This window comes from Eptesicus fuscus, chromosome 3 (genome assembly GCF_027574615.1).
Source record: "Eptesicus fuscus isolate TK198812 chromosome 3, DD_ASM_mEF_20220401, whole genome shotgun sequence".
NCBI lineage: Eukaryota > Metazoa > Chordata > Mammalia > Chiroptera > Vespertilionidae > Eptesicus > Eptesicus fuscus.
The window spans coordinates 111270892-111291998 of NC_072475.1; the positions used below are offsets into that span (position 1 = coordinate 111270892).

At 41.1% G+C, this 21107-nt stretch overlaps 2 pseudogenes; both read left to right on the forward strand.

Moving 5' to 3' along the window:
• The first annotated feature begins 1759 nt into the window (after window positions 1–1759).
• LOC103304614 (D-3-phosphoglycerate dehydrogenase-like) lies at window positions 1760–10599 on the forward strand (annotated as a pseudogene).
• Window positions 10600–12239: 1640 nt separating this feature from the next.
• Window positions 12240–13406, forward strand: LOC129147614 (Krueppel-like factor 5; annotated as a pseudogene).
• The last annotated feature ends 7701 nt before the right edge of the window (window positions 13407–21107 follow it).

Consider the following 21107-nt stretch of genomic DNA (forward strand, 5'->3'; position numbering starts at 1 on the left):
TGGAAAACAGTATGGAGTTGCCTCAAAAAATTAACTATGGAACTTCCATTTGACCCAGTAATCCCATTCCTAGGAATATATCCTAAGAAAGCTGACACACCAATAAGAAATGCACCCCTATGTTCATACCAGCACAATTTACAATAGCTAAGATCTGGAAACAGCCCAACTTCCCATCAGTAGATGAGTGGATAAAAAAGCTGTGGTACATTTATACCATAGAATACTATGCAGCAGTAAAAAAGAAGAATATCTTACCCTTTGTGACAGCATGGAGGGACCTGGAGTGTATCGTGCTAAGTGAAAAAGTCAGTCAGAGAAAGATAAGTATCACTTGATCTCACTCAAATGTGGAATCTAAGTAACAAAATAAATTGATGAACACAGTGGATCCAGAGACATGGAAGCATGGAACAGAGTGTTCAATATCAGAGGGAAGGTGGGGAAGGATGGGTAGGTGGGAGGTAATCAACCAAGGACCTTGAATACATATATGCATAACCCATGGACACAGACAATAGGGTGCTGAGGGCCTTGGGCATGTGGGATGGCAGGGAGGGTGAAGGGGATCAATGAGGGATCAAGGGGACATATGTAATACTTTCAACAATAAAGAATTATTTAAAAATATAATAAATAAATACATATATAAATATTATTTTTTAAAAAGAAAGAAGTGCTGGATGAAGACACATCCCCCCCAAAAAAAATAAAAATAAAAATAAATAAATAAATAAATAAAACTCAACACCAAAAAACAACTCAATTAAAAAATTGAGCTAAGGACCTGAATAGACACTTCTCTAAAGAGGACATACAGATGGCCAATAAACATATGAAAAGATGCTCATCTCAACAGGGAAATGCAAATGAAAACCACAATGAAATACCACCTCACACCTGCCAGAATGGCTAACATCAATTAACCAACAAGCAACAAGTGTTACTGAAGATGTGAAGAAAAGGGAACCTTCCCGCTCTGCTGGTGGGACTGCAGACTGGTGCAGCCACTGTGGAAAACAGTGTGAAGTTTCCTCAAAAAATTAAAAATGAAAGTTCCTTGGACCTCACAATTCCACTTCTGGGAATACATCTGAAGAAATCAGAAACACTGATTTGAAATAATATGCTTCCTATGTTCATTACAGCATTATTTACAATAGCCAAGATGTGAAATGAGCTTCAGTACCCATCAATAGATAAATGGATAAAAAAAAAAAAAAAAGTTGTGTTACATTTGTGCATTGGAATACTACTCAGCCATTAAAAAAGGAAGTCTTCTCTTTTTTAAAAAAAAATATATTTTATCGATTTTTTACAGAGAGGAAGGGAGAGGGATAGAGAGCTAGAAACATCAATGAGAGAGAAACATCGATCAGTTGGCTCTTGCATGCCTCCTACTGGGGATGTGCCCGCAACCAAAGTACATGCCCTTTACTGGAATCGAACCTGGGACTCTTTAGTCTGCAGACTGACACTCCATCCACTGAGCCAAACCAGCCAGGGTGGAAGTCTTATCTTTTGCCACAGCATGGAATCTATTTCATGTGGAATCTACTGAACAAAATATGCTAACAAAATAGAATCATAGATACATGTAACAGACTGACAGCTGTCATAGGGGAGAAGGGCTGTAGGGCTGGGTGAAAAAGGTGAGGGATTAAGAAGAAGAAAAAAAAACACATAGCTAAGGACAAAAATATGGTGATTGCTAGAGGGAACATGGGGTGAGAAAGGTAGATGAGGGTAAATGGGAGACATGGTGGCAGAAAGAAACTTTACTTTGGGTAGTGAAAACATGATGCAGTATGCAGATGATGTTTTGTTGAGTTGTACACTTGACATATGTATGGTTTTATTAACCAATGTCAGCCCAAAAATTTAAAAAAAAATGAAAGAAAAAATGAATTCATAAACGTACAAATTTTAAATATATATTTTCATATTATGTGTCTAGGTATACTTTTTACCTGAAAATATATACACTAGAGGGAACAATAATCATTTGAGGGGAAAGGAACTGATGTGGGGAAAAGTTGATTTTTTACTTTCAATTTGTTATTTCCACTATAATTTCAAGTTATTTTACATATAAATGCTGTTAATTTTATTTTAAAATAAATAAAATATTGAAGTTCAAAATTATTTGGAAAGACATATATGTAATGGAAAACATAAGATTAACAAACAATCTTTAATCTGTCACCAGCCTGCTAGATTAATATACTAGGATTTACATACTCAAAACAGCAGCCACTAGCCACAAATAAGTACTGATTATTTGAAAATTGGCTAGTGCCGCATTTTGAAATTGTAATATGTTGGAAATAGTTAAATAAAATATATTATTTAAATTAATTGTTTTCTGTTTATATCCTAATGTGGCTACTAGAAAATTTCAAATTACATATATGCTCAAAATATATTTCTATTGACAACAGTACACTAGAATCTATTTAGTAACTTGAGAAAAACATAACTAAACATATTTCAAAATAAAAAAATATACAATACATAAATGGACCTCACTTCAAAGAAACACATAATTATTACAGTTATGCCAAAAACATAATAGTATACCTTGTGCAAATCACTACTGACTTTACCTTAAAGTTAGGAACAAGATCCTAAATCTTATTCATTTTTCTCAGTTCAGACATTTGCTTATAGACTAAACTAGAGGCCTGATGCACAAAATTTGTGCAAGGGGCTTGGCCTCTGCTGCTGAAGCAGCTGCCTCTGTCTCACCCCCACTGCTGTGGCTTTGTCCAGAAGGTCATCTGGAAGGATGTCTGGCCTAATTAGCATATTACTCTTTTATTATCTCTATAATAAAGAGCCAGAGTATAACACCATTATGACCAAAGCTCAACCAGACTGGAAGTCAGTGCTGGGTTGCCGTAGCAACCCAGCTCTGACTGCTTCCACTGCAGGCTGAAGGCCCGATGCCCCAGCACTGACTGCTGAGGGGGCTACGAATCAGGGCCAGAGAGAGGCCTGAAGAGAGAATCGGGGACTGATCCATTGCCTCTGTGGCCGTTTTTGACCAGCACTTGCCTTTCTCTTTCTCTCCCAGTCTGGCCAGCAGTCGTGCCTCCATTTCTCTCCAGGACTTCACTGGGGCTGCTGATCAGCCCCGCCTTTCTGATCAGACCCTGTTGATAGGCCCAGAGACACTGACTGGCATAGAAACTGACCAATCAGAACCAAATCTGGGGGCTTAGAGGTGTTTCTGTCCAGGGAGAGTGGTCGGTCCTGAGGCCGGCTCCAGCAATGGCTTTGCAAATCTACAGAAAGTGCTCATCAGTGACATCCTGGACCCTTGCTGCCAGAAGATCCTGCAAGTTGGAGGGCTGCAGGTGGTGGAGAAGCATAACCTGAGCAAAGAGGAGCTGATAGCCAAGCTGCAGGACTGCAAAGGCCTTAACCTCCGCTTGGACACCAAGGTGACTGCGATGTCATCAACGCAGCAGAGAAGCTCCAGGTGGTGGGCAGGGCCAGCCCTGGCATGGACAAAGTGGATCTGGAGGCTGCCACGAGGAAGGGCATCCTGGTCATGAACACTCCCAATGGGAACAGTCTTAGTGCTGCGGAGCTCACCTGTGGGATGATCATGTGTCTAGCCAGGTAGATTCCCCAGGCGACGGCTTCGATGAAGGATGGCAAATGGGACCGAAAGAAGTTCATGGGAACCGAGTTGAATGGAAAGACCCTGGGAATTCTTGGCCTGGGGAGGATCCAGAGACAGGTGGCCATCCGGATGCAGTCCTTCAGGATGAAGACTGTAGGGTACGGCCCATCATCTCACGAGAGGTCTCGGCCTCCTTCAGCATTCAGCAGCTACCCCTGGAGGAGATCTGGCCCCTCTGTGATTTCATCACTGTGCACGCCCCTCTCCTGCCCTCCATGACAGGCCTACTGAATGACAGCACCTTCGCCCTGTGCAAGAAGGGCGTGCACGTGGTGAACTGCACCCATGGAGGGATCGTGGATGAGGGCGCCCTGCTCTGGGCCCTGCAGTCAGGGCAGTGTTCGGGCACAGCGCTGGTCATGTTCATGGAAAAGCCCCCTCAGGACCGCGCCTTGGTGGACCGTGAGAACATCATCAGCTACCTCCACCTGGGCACCAGCACCAAGGATGCCCAGAGGGCTGCAGGGAGGAGATCGCTGTCCAGTTCATGGACATGGTGAAAGGGAGAGCCCTTACTGGGGGGTCGTGAATGCCCAGGCCCTTACCAGCATCTTCTCTCTGCACACCAAACCTTGGATCGGTCTGGCAGAAGCTCTGGGGACTCTGATGCAAGCCTGGGCAGGGTCCCCCAAAGGGACCATCCAGGTGGTAATGCAGGGCTTATCCCAGAAGAATGCTGGGAACTGTCTGAGCCCCGCAGTCATTGTCGGCCTCCTCAAAGACGCTTCTAATCATGCTGATGTGAACTTGGGAACACCAAGCTGCTGGTGAAGGAGGCTGGCCTCAATTTAATCACCTCCCATAACCCCACTGTGTAGAGGGCCGCATGGGAAGACACATGGGCATTTTCCTTAATTATCGTCAGCTGAACTCAGGGTGTAGGCCAAGTCACACCCTGGGAACATGCTTCCCCAATGAGGCTGGACATGTTAATCAGTTCTGACTTCATAGCAGCCCAGGTGTAGGCAGGGGCGAGACTAGATATGTAAATCTAGGCCTATTAAATAAATGCGCTGCATGGCTCAGGTCATCGTCGTTGTTGCAGCCTCTCCATCAGAGAGGAAAGATGGCGTCCCACCCAGCCCCAGCTTCATGAGTCTATTTCTGTCTCTTGGTCTCTTTTTTTCTTTAATTTCTTAATCCCCAGCTCCTCCACTCAGCAACCAGACCAGTACCTTTTCTGTGATGACGCGGAAAAGAGAGAAATACCACTACATATGGTGCCCAACGTCAGGGGCTGAGTACGGAGGGAAGGAAGTGAGGGGGTCAATCCCACAAGCGTACGCACCACACATTTAAAGGAATACGGTAAGGGGAGTGTATTGTTGTTAATTGATATGAATTAGTGGGTGTTAAACATGGGTAATCTTCAAAAATGCTTTAACTATGCTCAGATCTCAAAGATTTTCTGTTAAGTGTAGTCAAATTCTTGATTTCTTTCTTATGTTTTGTTGATGAAACCTGGGAAAAGGTTAGAAAGCAGTTGTGTGACCAATACTCAGCAAAAAGTCCAGAGAAAATTCCTATTTTAATTGGTGATGGCCTTGATTCAGCACAGGAGAGTTTAAGAATGTCTTAAGTGGGGTACAGCCATGGCCTTACAGCCTGAAGTGGAAGGGTGCAAGTCTCTAAGAATACCATCTGCACCTCCTCTGCCTCCACGTGTAAACTACTTGTAACCAAGTAGAAAAGGATTAAAGGAAATTCTCAGCAACTGCCAATAATTCTTAACCTTAGAAAATCTTTTTTTTTCCTTCAAAATAAAAATTGAAAAAGTAAATAAAATAAAAACAGTAGATGCCAGACCATTACTGAATCTTCCCCCTAAGAAACAAGGAGGTAGGGGAAGGGAGACACCGAGCGATCCAATATGGATGCCACTCCCCAAGAAAGCCACTTTGAGAGGCCTCATCTTCACCATCTTTACTGTGAAAGAAATTTCAACATTTTCAAATTTCTCCTTTTTATAAGCTAGAAATTTATTTTTTAACCCTACCAGGCCTGAGGCCCTGAACTTAACTGTGCCCTGAACATTAAAGATAAAAAATCAACATGATATAGAAAAAGGTTAGTTACATGCAAACAAGTGGTTAGAATAAGATGGAATTTGGAGACATTGTAGAAAATAGTTACTAGGCAAAGTACAGAAAATTAGGTAAAGCAGTACAGCGGCAGATTCGGAAATTACCAAAAAATCGGTACAGCGGTCTGGTAGCCTTAAGAGTATTCCCATTAGCTAATTTGCATATACAGAGGGATAATGGGAAGCCTTCAGTAACTTTCTTAGAAGACTTATTTAAATTGCTTACAAAGACATTGGCTTATTTAAAGGAAGGGGGTTGGCCTTTGTTATTTCAAGATGGCAGGCAGTAAGCCACGTGGCCAGAGAGGCAGGCAAGATGGCGGCTGTCTCACAAGCTGCAAATGTTGCCCCACCTCTAGCTTAATTAAAAATGCAGGCGGCTACAATGGTGGCTTCCAATCTGTTCCTAGATTTTATTTGGATTCAATTATTTAAACATTGGCTTCTTATGTAACTTAATTTATATGAGACATTGATTATATTTTAAAAAGCTAATTTCTACAGCAACTTAAGTAGGTATCTTAAAAAATGTTATTACAGGATAAACTGAGGATTGTTATTAATATATTAAATCTAATCCATACTAGTGGTCACCATAACCTTAAGAGAAAGTGTTTCATGTGACATGGCCTGGGATAGAAGGTTGTATGTTGTAAAAAAAAAAAAAAAAAAAAAAAAGACAAAGATTCTTAAATGAGACTTTATAGCCTGAAAATTATTTTGGAAAGAAATAGAGGTTTCCTTCAAATATCGTAGGGATTGTAACTGATAACCAATGCATTAGGTCTCAGAAGGTGGAGATAAGAGAAGATTGTCTTAAGAGTTTAAATGACTTTCAGAAACTATTAGGGGACTTTAATTGGTTAAGACCTTTTCTATACAAAAAGAAATTGACAGCCAGTTTGAAATTGAATTGCCATGGCCTAGAGCAAAGGATATCCTTACATGATATTATTCTACAATTTCATTATAATTTTTTATATTTTACAATAGCATATTGTACAATTATCCCAAACAAACTTAAAAATCTAATTTTTTGAATATTTGGCAGCAATTTAATAAGGACATGAAAGGATTTAATCCCTTCCACTGTGTGGAAGGCCCCTTGGGAAGGTACTTGAGCATTCTATATTGGCCTCTCTTGCCCCTTTTGCCAAGAAGGACCCTCTTCTCACAATCCAATTGCCCACAGCTGTTGCCTGAGTTTTCAGTTCATGCTGAGGTTGAAGCCTCATGGTGGCTGGTACCATGGATCTGTCTCTAGCCCAATGGCGTGAGCTGGGCCCTCCATGGAAAGATCAATGCCAGGGCCCTGCCAGCAGGCGAGGGGATCCCAAGGCAGGTGCTGGGCATGGAGGCCATAGGGGCATAGGCTACCAAGGAGACAGAACTGAACCTCACATTACCCTGCTTGGCCCCGGAGGATGGCTGGTTAGTCAAAGACAGGTAAGATTCCTCAGGGGAGGAACAACCTAAGACAGGCACAGTCACAGAGGGGCCATCAGGAGAAGAACTTGGGGGTCAACAGAGGTGTGGCACAGATCCTCACCCCCCCCCAACATTGCAGGGGCTTGAACACTCGCCCCTTCTGAGGGAGGTCTCCAGCCCCATGGCTGCTTCGCGCTTCCCATGCCCAGCTCAGATCGGGACCCAGGCAACATACAGAGACTTGGCCCAGCTCATATCAGAAAGAGACCCAGATAACAAAGAGACTTGGCCTAGCTTGGATTGGGACCCAGACAACAAAGAGTTGGCCGATGGCAGCTGCCCTGTATCTAAATCCAGCCTAAACCCAGGAATGCTCAGGGCTTTCTCAAGGATGCAAATAATCCTTTCCATTAATATTTACAGAGTAAACTAAGATTGTTGTTAGAGTATTAAATTTGACAGTAAAATAGTCAAGTTTTCAGATTAATTTAAATTAGCTAAATGAAATAAGTGAATATTCAAAAAAAAATTTAATTGTACAAAAAGCTGTTCCTAAAGTATTAACCAAAATTTCTATTGGTAGTTCATTTCATGGTAAAATTGCTTAACATGCAATGAATCCAAAGCAGTCATGTTTCTGTGTAAAAATAAAAGGTTATCAAGACTGCATTAATTTTTTTTATAAAAGCCTCATAATAATTAAGTAAAAAAAGATTAATAGAGTAATATCCTGTAAGAAACATCCTATAAGTAAATTACATCAAGCCTTCATTGCTTTAAAATTTTACTTTAAAAATTATTTTTCATTTATAATACTGATAAAGCACCCATGAATAATCTTATGGTGTCAAAATAAGCCAAAGGAAAATCATTTGGACACAAATCAAAAGGATCTTAAGTCAAATTTATAGAAAATATTTCTTTATTAACCTTTGGTCGAGAATATGTTTATATTTCCACAAAACTCCAAAGCCCATATGGATTCCTGCAACAACGGATCCCAGAGAGGACCTGATAGGGCTACTGCAGCCACAGAATAAGCAGTGGCCCACAAGAACAAAGGAGAAATAGTCCAGAAATAAAGATAGTGAAGATGCCTTGCCATGCTAGCAGTCAGCACCTGTGCATTGCTGCATGTTGCCCAGGACCAAGAGCAAGGAAGGTCGTTGTGTGCACTTCCAGACCATGTGTGAACACCTTTCTGCATAGAAGTAAAAATGTTTGATGTTTTGTGTTCTACCAGGACCCCTGACTTGAGGGTCTTGCTTTATTTCTAACACAGGGAATAGTATTAACTGCCACATTAAAAGAAATGTTATACCTCAGGCATTAACCATTTTTACAGATGGGTCCAGTTCTGGAAAAGCTGGATCTACTGCAGCAGGAGAGCAAAGTTCCTTCAAACCCCTTATATTTCAGTAAAAATACAAGCTCTTGTTTATGCCTTAATAGATTTTGCTACGGAGCCCATCAACCTATAGTAATAGTGCTTATGTGGTAAGTATGGCCAAAATTATTGTAACAGCTACTATAGGGCACACTAATTCAGAGAAACTTTTCATTTAATTTTCAGCCTTTAAAATGTTATTTAAGAAGGACAATGTCCATGTTTTATTGGAAGCAATGTCCTCAGTCTGTTATCCACCTCTCTGTGCCAACTTTAGGGGTAAATCCCCGAGGACTTAAACATAATCAAATCTGACTAAATGGATGTCACTCAAGAGTGGAAAGAGCCAATCATACTCTTAAAATCATTTATTAAAACAAAAAGGGGGAGACAGATGTTATGTGTCACCTCAAAAGAGGCTCAGTCATGCTTTTTATACTTTAAAAATTTTTGAATTGTGATGCAAAGGATCGTTACAGCAGGTGAAAGGCATCAGGCCTCCTGTACAATAGCCTCCACTGAGTCAGCTAGGTGGAAGGAAGCATAAACCAGACAATAGTTGTATCAGATTCAGTAATAATATGGGGAAGAGATTATGCTTTATATCTTTCCAGAAGGAGCAATGCAGCCAATTCAGGTGCCAGAGCGTTACATCCGTCACCACAATGGACCCAGAGCAGCTCCTGTGTCCCTTCACTCAAAAGGATTAAGTACTACCCTGATGACAGCAAAGCAGAGGAAGAAGAAAACTGAAAGCTACTCAAGGGACTGAGTTGCCAATATAGAGACATCTGAAGAAGTTAATGACTGAAGTGCAGCAGGTTGTGGAAAAGCAAGAAGTTGAAGCTACTTCAACCATGTTCCTGCTCATGCTAGCACCTGTTGACTGCCAGTCTTCTGCAAAGTCTTGTGCAGCCAAGTCCAAGGACTCTTGAGTAAATATACACCAGCAGCAAAAGAGACTTTCTTTCATTTAGTAGCAAAAAATGTTAACATGTCCATAGTTCTGATTTCTCTTATTGTTGTTTTGCATTGGCATTGTTTTGTTATTATTTAATAGCCAGAGTTTTGCTCTTGACATTCAAGTTTTGAAAATGATAATATGTATGCAGTTTAGTTTTGCATTGGCATTGTTTGCAATTGTGTTAATATTAGAGCTTTATTCTAAATGTTTAAATTTTACTTTTATTATAGTAGCTTAAAAATAAAAGAAAGGGTGAGATGTAGAGGGCCGCCTGGGAAGACACATGGGCATTTTCCTTAATTATCGTCAGCTGAACTCAGGGTGTAGGCCAAGTCACACCCTGGGAACATGCTTCCCCAATGAGGCTGGACATGTTAATCAGTTCTGACTTCATAGCAGCCCAGGTGTAGGCAGGGGCGAGACTAGATATGTAAATCTAGGCCTATTAAATAAACGCGCTGCATGGCTTGGGTCATCGTCATTGTTGCAGCCTCTCCATCAGAGAGGAAAGATGGCATCCCATCCAGCCCCAGCTTCATGAATCTATTTCTGTCTCTTGGTCTCTTTTTTTCTTTAATTTCTTAATCCCCAGCTCCTCTACTTAGCAATCAGACCAGTACCTTTTCCATGATGACACAGAAAAGAGAGAAATACCACTACACCACTGTGCCAGGAGAGCAAGGATGCAGGAAAGGCCTCCTGAGCATGGCCCTGGAAGGTTCCCCCTACCAGGCTGTGGGCTTTGTCCCGGGCACCACACCTGTGCTGCAGGCACTCAGCGGAGCTGCCTTCAGACCAGAAGTGCCTCTCCGCAGGGCTTTACCCCTACTCCTGTTCTGGACTCAGCCCTCCAACCCTGCCATCCTGCCTACCATGATTGGGCTCCTGGCAGAGGCAGGCATGCAGCTGCTGTCCTACCAGACCTCAGTGGTGTCTGATGGGGAGACCTGGCATGTCATGGGCATCTCCTCCCTGCTGCCCAGCCTGGACGCCTGGAAGCAGCATGTGACCGAGGCCTTTCAGTTTCATTTCTGACCTTGGGGCTCACCAGGACCAGCCTTGGGTGCTTTGTGATCAACATTGACAGGTCACATTTTGGGGCTGACACCACTTATGTGGTCTGACCCATATAATAACCACTTAATAAACAGCTCACACTCCCCCCCACCAAAAAAAAAAAAAAAAAAGAACCAAATCTGGATCAACAGTGATGAGCCAATGGCTGCTTAGAAGGCAGAGCTTTTGACGCTGACTGGCATGGAAACCAAACAATAAGAACCAAATTGTCCGGCAGAGGAGGGCAGTTGGGGGCGAGATCAGGCCTGCAGGGGAGGGCAGTTAGGGGTGATCACGCAGGCAGGCAGAGTCAGTTAGGGGTGATCAGGCAGGCAGGCAAGCAGGCAGAGGGGTTAGGGGCAATCAGGCAGGCAGGCAGAGGCAGTTAGGGGCGATCAGGCAGGTGAGTGATCAGGCAGGTGAGCGGTTAGGAGCCAGCGGTCCCAGATTGCAAGAGGGATGTCCGACTGCTGGCAGTCAGACATTCCCCAAGGGGTCTCTGATTGGAGAGGGTGTAGGCTGGGCTGAGGGAACCTCCTCCCTCCATGCATGAATTTCGTGTACCGGGCCACTAGTTATAGATAATCAAGAGAAGAAGACCCAAACAATAAACAATATTTCTTATGACATCTTTTCTATCATTTTTTCAGTTAGCATTTCATGAATGCTTACAGTGGGTCAGGACCTACATTAGGCAACAATAAGAAAAAGAATTTAGACAAATAGCAAAAATAGGCCGTGCTTTTCCACTCTCCTTCTGTGAAGTGCTATTCTCCACAGCATACAGGGCACAACCTACTCTTTTAGCCATCATTAGCCAGGCATGTATTCAAATGTGGTAACACTTTCTCAATGATGTGGCCTGTGAATAGAACCAGAAGGAACACTGAACATGCACTAGTAAAGCTAAATTAACTATAATATATTTTGTCTACATGTTTAATATATATTTGCTATAATAAATATCTCAGTTTCTTGGGAACTTTGCTCTTGGGGAGATCCAAGTTTGAGGATGCTTATTTTCAATGCTGGAACTGTGAAGAAAATGTTCTGCAGAAAACAATTGGTGTCCTCCAGCAGGCACAAGATTGCAGCTGCACCAGCTGTGTGTAATATGACTGCTATCTGTAAAGCAGTAGTATGTCCGGCTGTCTGCTGCAACTACCGAAGGGCCTGGTGCAGTATTTTGGTGATGTCTGAAGATATAGGCAGATGTTGGGAGGGAAAATATGACCACACTGAGCAAGGCCAAGAACCAAAGCCCAAAGTATATTTAATATAATGGTAGAAATGAGTCGCGGGGCAGGTATGTGTAATTAGTAGCTCACTTGCGGAGACTGGCAGTGGAGGGAGCTGGCTCCAGGGATGGCCTCCTGGAGGACGTTGGAGTTTATGCGTGGCGGAGCAGAAGAGTTTTACTTTTAGTGCGTGCTTTGGAAAACCTTGCCTACTCTTGCCTACTGTGGACTGAAAGGTCCCTCGGGAGCCTCCCCTCCTCTGCCCTCAGCCCCGCGTGGAGTTTGCGGGGGGCGGGGGGGGGATGGGGGGGGGCGGGATGGACAAGCCAGCAAGTGGGAAGCGCGCTCCCCTGCGCCCAGCGAATGGCGCCGCCCCCTGAGCCCCCAGGGCTATGCGGGTACAATCCATGAGCGCCCACCTGGGACCCGTGCCCCAGCTACTGGCCCTGCAGGATGAGCCCGTGTTCGCGCAGCTCAAGCCCTGTGCTGGGCGCCGCAAACCGGGACACGATGGGGCGGTCTTCTCTGGAGAGGAGCTGAAGCACCCGCTCCATCACCAGAAGGAGCAGTCCAGGCACCCGCAGCCTCCGCAGCATGCTCAGGTGCCAGGCGGCGGCTTCCCCCCCCCCTCCCCCGCCCCTGCCCCCCGAGGAGCTGGTCCAGACACCTCAACTTCCTACGGTTTCTGTAATTCCAGACCATAAAAAGTATAGATGAGACAGTGTCTCAGTCATAGACCAGTTCTTCACTGACAGTGAAGGGTTACATTTACAGGACCAACATGAAGGTCTTCCTCCCTGACAACACTCACCTGAGAACTGGCCTCTACAAATCCCAGAGACCTTGCTTAACACATATCAAGACAGAACCTCCTAACAGGCCTTAACACACACACCTCTGCTATTCCGCAGACTACGATGAAACAATTCCAGGAATACCCCCTTGCACATACACAATTCCAAGTCAGTTTCTTCCACGACAGGCCACTTACTTTCTCACATCACCACCAAGCTCAGAGCCTGGAAGTCCAGGTAGACAAGCAGAGATGCTCCAGAATTTAACCCCACCTCCATCCTATGCTGCTACAATTACTTCTAAACTGGCAATTCACAATCCAAATTTACCTGCCACCCTACCTGTTAATTCACAAATCATCCAACCTGTCAGATTCAAGAGAAGGAGTAACCCTGATATGGAGAAACGACCCATCCACTACTGTGATTACCCTGGCTGCACAAAAGTTTATACGAAGTCTTCTCATTTAAACCCTTTGCACTCGCTTGCTTTTTTCTCGATTCCTTTATTCTAATGCTGACCGTTTCGAGTCACACTCGACATCCGAGTGCAAAAGGTTAAAAGCTCACCTGAGGACTCACACTGGAGAGAAGCCATACAAATGCACCTGGGAAGGCTGTGACTGGAAGTTCGCATGCTCTAATGAGCTGACGTGCCACTACCAGAAGCACACCAGGGCCTAACCATTCCAGTGCGGGGTCTGCAACCGCAGCTTCTCCCGCTCGGGACACCTGGCCTTGCACCTGAAGAGGCACCAGAACTGAGCTGCTGCAAGGACCTGCGTGCTTATGCAATCACACTGATGGTCTGTAGTTCACTTGGCAAAATTTTAATTACAAACTTAACTATATATATATATATATATATATATATATATATATATATATAGCAAAAAAACTGTAAATGTATATTTTGTATATTTGAGAAAACAGGGAGTACATTGTATTAATGCCAAAGTATTTGGTCCTTTTAGGAATCTGGAATGCTTGCTATAATGTATATGACTTTACTCAAGCAGATTTCATCTCATGGCAGGCAGCATATCTCAGCGTGGGTAGGGGGATGAGGGTGTAATGTGTGTTTGCAGCGTTTTTGCCTAAGCACCATCATTTAATGTGACAGTGTTTAGTAAACAAGTCAGTTGGCAGGCACAGGAAGAAGGCTGGATTGTATGTCAAAATTTTACTTGACATCAAGTTGTTTTCAATAATAGAATAATTCCTTAGAGGTACGCAGTGTACCTGGCAATTCACAAATAGCCATTGAACAAATAAGTGTTTGTTTTGTTTTTTTATGAGTTGCCTATATTTGCTATTCAAAATTTTGTAAATATGCAAGTCAGTTTTATAGTTTTATTACAAGTTTTCTAAGATTCTTTGGGGGCGAAATCATAAGGAATTTGAAAATTAGCGTGAATACATTTACAGTTAGAATTTTGTTGTAAGATACCTTTAAAAATCTTATCAAATTCATTTCTTTAGGAGGAAAAATAATCATCATTCAAATGAACTTAAAAAGCAAATTTAATGCACTGATTAAAATGGAATTGTTTATTTTAAATATGAAAGAGTTTTATATGAATTTGAACTCAAGACCTTAAAGATAGTTACAATATATGAAAGTTAAACCTCTTAAAATAAGCTAAACAGTATCATTTTACAGGAGAAGGACTTATGTAGTTTTCACATGGCAATATTGAATTTTGATGCAGTTTTCATATACTAAATTATTTGTTCATGCAGTACTGTTGGTTAAATGCCAGTTTAAGTGGATTTTGCATGTAATATACAGTGACACAGCAATTTTACCTAAATTACAGTGCAGTTTAGTTAATCTATTGTTCATATTGACTCAGTGTCTACCTTTAATTACAAATGACATGTTGAAAACTTAAGGCAAGTGCTGCATATATGCAATATAAAATAGTAATGTGATGCTGATGCTATTAACCAAAAGGCAGAATAAATAAGCAAAATGCCAAAAAGGGTCTTAATTGAAATGAAATTTTAATTTTGTTTTTAAAATATTGTTTTTATTTATTTTGTGGTAATAGAGTAAATTTTTAGAAAATTTTCATAACGATAAATTTTAATTTTGTTTGTTAGAAAAGTTGCTCTTAAAATGTGTAAATAGATGACAAGTGGTGTAAATATTTTGTAAGCGGCTTCAAAATGTTTATACAAGGAACATCCTATCTAATAATAGACAAATATGCAAATTGGCCATACCTCCGACACACCACAAGCCACGCCCACAAGCCACGCCCACCATCCAATCAGAGTGAGCATGCAAATTAACCCAAACCAAGATGGCTACAGCCACAGAGAGCAAGGTTTCCTAGGTAACAGAGGAAGCCAAGCTTTCCACCTGCCCTTGCCAGCCAAGCCTAAGCCTCCACTCAAGCTACAAAGTTTCAATTATAGAAGGTAACAAATTCAAACAAATGGCGGATCGGGCCTAAACGGGCAGTCGGACATTCCTCGAGGGGTCCCAGATTGGAGAGGGTACAGGCTGGGCTGAGGGACAACCCCCCACCGTGCACGAATTTCGTGCACCGGGCCTCTAGTACCTACATAAAAAGCTAAAATCTGAAAATAAAATAATGGTAGAAATAAAGATTTTCAAAATGATATAATAGTTCTTGGTGGAGAACACTGGGGTCTCTGAAGATTTTTATTGTCTTCTTAATCCTCCCTCTCAATATAGTTCCAATTTCTTCTCTAGATAGATGATGATAGATGATAGATAGATGATAGATAGATAGATAGATAGATAGATAGATATCATATCTTCCTCTCCTTCTCTCTCCTCTCTTCTCGGATATGCACATAATGTTCTATACCCTGTAGAACATCTAAATAAAGAGTTGTTGATATATTATATGTCTGTAATGTTTTTTGCAAATAATTTATGTCACTTTTTTTAGTGATATAGCTTGGAATAAGTCAGACCTCTCAGAATATTCCCTCTTCTTTTAGACACTTTAAAGGAAAACATCATTATGAGCCATAAAAAAATGTTTACATTATGCATAATAGGTCAGGCAAATGCCAGAAGACAGAGCACTGTAAAGACAGATTACTTCCAAGAATTCCATTAAACTTAGTGTCTTACCTAAAGAAAATGTATAAGGCTGAAAATTTAAAAAGAACTTTCATATATAAACTAAACTTTTGCATATGCATTGGGCTTTACAAGTACTGATTATGGGATACCATTGTCCCTTGGGTCTGTACACAGGACTCTAATTAGAAGTCTTTTCCATATTATCCTGGAAAATGGGAACCACTATTGATATATTTGCTCCAGAACCAGTTTGTCTTAGTTCCCCAGATTCTTTTTCTCTGTATCCAGGATTATTTTCCTTTTTCAATTTTTTTAAATCAATATCTTGTTAAATAGGCAGAAAAAGAAGAGTAAGAAATTCATCTCTTTCTAACAGCTAAGAAGCATGATCTGGCCGAAACCAGTTTGGCTCAATGGATAGAGCGTCGGTCTGCGGACTGAAAGGTCCCAGGTTCGATTCCGGTCAAGGGCATGTACATTGGCTGCGGGCACATCCCTGGTAGGGGGTGTGCAGGAGGCAGCTGGTCGATGATTCTCTCTCATCGATGTTTCTAGCTCTCTATCCCTCTCCCTTCCTCTCTGTAAAAAATCAATAAAATATATTAAAAAAAAAAAGAAGAAGCATGATCTGGTTTACTATCCTTTCATTATTTAAGAAAGAATATCTTAATAGTTATTTTCCTGTTTAAAGGAACAGAAGAAAGGAAAATTAGACATGCATGTGTGAACCAAAGTTTGCTCATTTGAAAGATGAATTACTGATCTTAATTAGTTTTGCTTTACAAAGAGAGAATGACTTACATTATTGCATTCTTAAGAGATTGTAACTTAGTTTTTAAAAATAAAAATATTGCATCCCTTTATTGTGATACTCCTCTGGAGTACATGTTCCCCCAGGGTGGAGGTTGTATCATTATATCTCAGTATGCTCTATAATGCTATGCTTATAGTAAAAAGTTAATACATGCTTATTGAATGAATAAATGAAGCACTGTATCAAAAGAATCCTATTAATAAAAGCCTAATATGCTAAGTGTCCGGTCATCCAGTTGGCCATTCAACCAATCAAAGCGTAATATGCTAATGATATGCTAAGGCTGCTCAACTGCTCGCTATGACATGCACTGACCACCAGGTGGCAGACGCTCCGATGGATAGGTTAGCTTGCTGCTGGGGTCTGGCTGATCAGGACTAAGTGAGATGGGCCAGACAAACCTTGGAGCCCTCCCACAGTCCCTCCCCACCTGGCCAACCTCCCAGGTCCCTCCCTGGCCCTGATCATACACCAGATGGGGCCCTTGGCCTGGCCTGTGCCCTCTCGCAATATGGGACCCCTCGGGAGATGTCGGAGAGATGGTTTCGGCCGATGGCAGAATGACCAGTCGCTATGCTGCGCACAGACACTCAACACAGGAGCTTCCCCCTGGTGGTCAGTGTGCTTCCACAGGGGGAGCGCTGCTCTCCTGCCTCCACAGCAGCACTAAGGATGTTCAACTGCCAGCTTCAGTTGGACATCCCCCGAGGGCTCCCAGACTCTGGACTGCAAGAGGGCACAGGCCAGGCTGAGGGACCCCCTGCCCCCGAGTGCACAAATTTCATGCACTGGGCCTCTAGTAGGTTTGAATAAAATAGTAAAAAAAAATGCATTCTGATAGGCAGTTTGCACAGTGTGAGAAATGGTTGCCTAAATAAGAGTTGCACATTCCCAGGGAAGAAGCTTCCACATCTACATTAAGGGATTGGATATTTCATATCTAATGATGTAGTTATAACCAAAGGACTTATATGCATGCATATAAGCCTAACCAATGGGCATAGACACCAGGGAGGTGAGGGCATGAGTGGGGGGGGGGGGGGCATGGGAGGATAAGGACACATATGTAATACCTTAATCAATAAAGAAAAAAATAAAAATAATATATCTCCCTAGATTTGTTTTATTTTCTTCATTAATTTCTTTATACATATCCTGCTTTGTTTCATAAAAAATTTAATGCAAGAAACTATAAATTCAGAGGTAAGGTTTATACATACTGCATGTCTGTGGTTCACATTTTAGGAGGTTGGGCCATTAGATTCATCGAATGAAAGGAGCTATTTTATCACTAAATTATAGTCCATTTGTGAACCACTTCCTACCTATAGCATTACTTTTTAAACCAGATATTTATAAAAGTTGCTGTTAGTTATTCTGACGTGATATAGCATGATAGGAAGAGATGAAAACAAACACACACAAAGGTGTTTACATTACTCAGATGATAACAAAAGACCCCTGGATGCTGCCTTCTCATAAATTGATATCTGGGTATCCTTTGTTGATTTCTCACTTTATCAACCAAGCCTGTTTTGAAAGGGAAATGTGAAAAAGGGAATGCTTATCCATTATTGTTGCTTGTAAATTGGCACAAGCCCTTTGAAGATCTATTTGATAAATATCTGGTAAAGATAAAGAACTTCATACCCCAAAGCTGGCATTTTCCTTTCCAGACATATACTTTCAAAGGACAGCTACACATGTGCATAAGAACCAATGCCTTACAAACAGAAACAATCCAAATGTCCATTAAAAGGGCAAGGATCAAAAATTGTATTTATTATGTCCATAAAATGTAATAACATGCAGTTGCTAAAAATAAATATAATTTTATGCATTACCATAAATTTTTTAAAATTTAATTTCAAGTGAATAAAATGTTTTTTAGAATTTTACCAAAATAATATTTATATAACTCAAGATAAATAAATAATTCTCTCCCATTCCATATATATTTGATTACATATGGACATATATATATATTTATATATGTATGTATATGTATATATGATTTTTAGGAACACACAATTGTATAGTAAAACCAAGGGCAGATTAACCATAAAACTATATAAATATTCCTAAAACTAGTTCATCAGTCTTTGGTCCTCAGTCCTGTCCCTGACCTGTAGGCTAGCATTTTACTCCATCCCCCATCCTTGCCCCAGAGGATGCAAACTGGAACACATTGCTGTTCTTGTTTTGTTTTATACAGGCATCGCTCTAGATTTAAATAAACTGGCAGTCTCCTCCTTTGTACTAAAAAAGACTAAATTGGTGAGCCTTTCTGTCATGAAAATTTAATTCAAATATCTAGCTGTTAAATAATTAAATAATAGGGAAGTTCTGTTTAATGATGTAATATTAAATGGACAGACCTTCAAAAATAGTGATGGCATGCCCTGCAAAAAGGCCATGGGCAGGGGTCAATGGTGGTGAGATTATGATGCGATTTTTTTTTTCTATTTCCTCTTGGCAAAATCGGAAAGACAGTGAGAATACAGAGGCCCCTCTTTCAAGAGGGACAAGGACAGGCAAAGCAGAACATCCGGAGGAATGAGCATGCCAAGCAGCAGAGCAGAGGCTCAGGAGAGAGAGGGTTGTTAACTTTCCTGAGACCCCTGTGTGCCCATATTCACTTGTAAGTCTTTTTTCTAGTACTGCATTCCAACTATGTTACCTTCAAGCCTTGGGTTATGTCTGTTAAACATATTTGTATTGGTATATTTCCTGGAATCAAGGGAGCGGAGCAGAAACCTGCAACCTGATGGCAGAGTGAAACTGATACTGACGCTGCTTGAAAAAGCCAAGTGCTTCATAGTGGGAGATGAGGATGCAGTGACCATTTTGAGTGATAAATGGTGGCCCTGGTTCTTTGGAGGTGGGAGATGTTTGGAGAGGAGGACTTAGTGCACCTTGAAGGTGAAGGGCAGCAGCAACAGCAGCAGAAGAGGTGAGGCCAGCTTCTGGAGAAACATCGCCTGGCTGCAGGAGCACACATTAACAGGACACAGGAACATCCGAGAGATCCTTTAAGGAAGGTTTTTGAGTATGACCTGGAGAAAGGCTGGTAAACAGAAAAGAGTGGAGGGAAGGGGAGATGAAACCTCAGGTTGGTATCTGCTGGGTCTTTGGCAGAATTTAGGGAGAAAGCATGAAAAAAGAAGTGGGCAGTGTCTAAACTTCACCAAGTTAGATGGCCTGGGAAGTCTCTGTTGCAGATTAAATATTCAAAGATTCCATCAGTCAGTCATATGGCCAATACAAATACATAGATGGTTAGCTTTGTACAAGTCAAAATATATGTTTAATTCACTTAGACTTTTATTTTTTAATTTCAAATTGATGCTCTAGAGAAAGTGAAAATTAACTTGTCAATTATGACCATAATTTAAAATGCCAGGTTTGATAGTGTTGACAACAATTTAGGGTTTTTTTAGAATAAAGTGTTTCCAAATGCCCATGACAAACATTAAGACATTTAGCAAACATATAATTTAATTTAAAAATACTGATCATGTTTATATAATTTTCCTACAATTCAAGTAATAGCAACTCTTTTTAACCCTGAACACTTCAAAACAATAGTAAAAAGAAATCTCTCTTTGCCAAATAAGAAGAACCTAAACTTTTGGCTATCTATAACCCATGAGGCTGACTTTATAATTTTTCATCATTCTTTATGCTGTCTCAGGCTGCTTAACTATTTTTAGAAGTAGAGATTGTTGCTGATAATGCAGTGTATCATGCAACTTCAACTTTGGCAAATTGTGCTATCCAGGGCAATCGACTTGGTGAGCAAAATTTCCATGTTGACCTGATCAGCTGCATTTAGAAATGTGAGCTGCCTGGTTTCAGTGCTTTTTCCCCCTCTGTATGCAGTGCAGTTAAATATCACCTGTATGTTCCAATGAACTGCAAGGTTATCAAAGGTTTATATTTCCAAATGTCTCTGATTCATCAAATTCAATTAAAAAATGAAAATAAGGATTTATTTATCTACATAAATAGAAGGGAATACATGCTCTTTTTATTTGTTTTGGGGGAGAGAGTGGGTAGAAATCTCAAAAGAAAAACAAGAAAGTTCATGTTCAAACATTTTCAAAATATAAAATATTGTACTTAGAACTGTCAGAAAGTTATACATGATAGAATATTTTATCATGACTCTGGCACAGGAGATTTATAGAAATCAGAAAAATAGAATATCTCTAATGTATAGTGAAAGCAAAAGTATATACTCCAAGGAACACAAAAACAACTAAGTGGAAACAAGACTTTTGAAATGAGTGTTATATATTTTCTTTTCTGGTTTTCATTATTTTTAAATTGTTCCTTCAGCCACCAAGTAAGATGATGGTTTCTGAATAGTGTTTACCTTTGGTGCTGGCTTCATCCTCCCCTGTTGTTCAAAGTGATAAAATACAGCTCTCTGGAGGCTGAATGAGGCATTCCTTTCCTCTGTTATTTGTAAGTTGACATGAAGCAGACAGACACCTTCTGAAGTTTTATTCATGCCGTGTTTCCTCTCCTTGCTGCAACAAGAAAAGCCTTTTCTTTTCACCTGGCTGTCTTTGAAGACGTG